The sequence below is a fragment of the Saimiri boliviensis genome, chromosome 3 (genome assembly GCF_048565385.1).
Source record: "Saimiri boliviensis isolate mSaiBol1 chromosome 3, mSaiBol1.pri, whole genome shotgun sequence".
Taxonomy (NCBI): Eukaryota; Metazoa; Chordata; class Mammalia; order Primates; family Cebidae; genus Saimiri; species Saimiri boliviensis.
This window is the reverse complement of record NC_133451.1, coordinates 76,318,164-76,319,559: the sequence shown is the minus strand read 5'-3', so window position 1 is coordinate 76,319,559 and position 1,396 is coordinate 76,318,164.

Here is a 1,396-nt window from a genome sequence, read left to right as displayed (position 1 = left end):
CTCAGGTTGAATGAAATCTCCTGGTTTTTGGAAAACTGGCCCATTTCAATGCTGTTTGATTATATGTCACTTAGCATAAGTGACTCCATTCTGGTTTGGTCTCATCAAAGCTTCCGGGGCTTACAGAAGGAAGCTAGTCCAAAACACTGGCCTCTCACAAATTTTGTTTAACCAAACTTTTGAGAAGTGAAAGTGAGCTGGCACAGCGGAAGGCCCAGGCAGGAGTGCTTGAGGTCAGAGTAAGACAAGCCTGGGCAACACAGTGAGACCCTGTCTCTGAAAAAAAAAAAAGAAGAAGAAGAAGAAGAAGAAAGAAAGAAAGAAAAGAAAAATTTTAAAAATTATCCAGGTATGGTGGTAACTGCTGGTAGGCCTGCAGTCGGAAGGCTTCTGCTACCCAGAAGGCGGAGGCAAGAAGATTGCCTGAGTCCAAGAATTCGAGGTTACAGTGAGCAATGCTGCGTCATCACACTCCAGCCTGGACAGAGCAAGACCCTGTCTCTAAAAAAAAAAAAAAAATTAAGAAATGAGAGTGGCCAACTCTCCTATCATTCACTCTGAAGTCAGTTCTTGGGGATGGGAAATGTTTCCCACCAGAACAAGGCTGTTGTGTGAGGTTGTAGAGTGAGAACGTGTGGCATTATGGCAGACTCTAAGTGCTTAGAGTTCCTTTTCTTTTTCTTTTTTTTTTTGAGTCCCTTTTCAGTCTCAATTCCTAGCTGCCATCTACTAGCCACTTAATATTTCTATGCCTCAGGTTCCTTGTCAAATGAGGGTAATAACTGCACCCACCCCACAGAATTGTAGGGAAAATTAAAAATATATATACATACAAAACATTTAAAACAGCACCTAACACATAATCAATGTTAGGGAAACAAACAAATCCAAAGAAGGAGAGAGAAAAAGAGAAATGGCTGTTCAGGTATGGAATTCCAGTTAGCCTGTTTTTCTTCCAAATACTAAACTCCACAATAAAAAGATGGCAACATGGCCAGGTGTGGTGACTCACACCTATAAACCCAGCACTTTGAGAAGCCAAGGCAGGAGGATCACTTGAGCCCAGGAGTTTGAGACCAGCCTGTGCATCATACTGAGACCTCATTTTTAAAAAAACAAATAAATAAAATAAAAATTTAAAAATAAAAAAGATGGCAACAAATATATACTAAATATTTATTGTATTAAACGGGGAAAGTACATTTAAAAATCAGAAAGCTCTGCAGACATGTAAAACCAATCAAACTATGTAATGAATCAAACCCTTTCCCCACTAAAAAGCCGTATGAGTGTACCTAACACAACGTAGATAAAGGAACACACCTTATTTGGCAAGAGATACATTCATTCTCAAGATAAGAGAAACACACTTTGAAAACTACTTCTGCTGGATTAC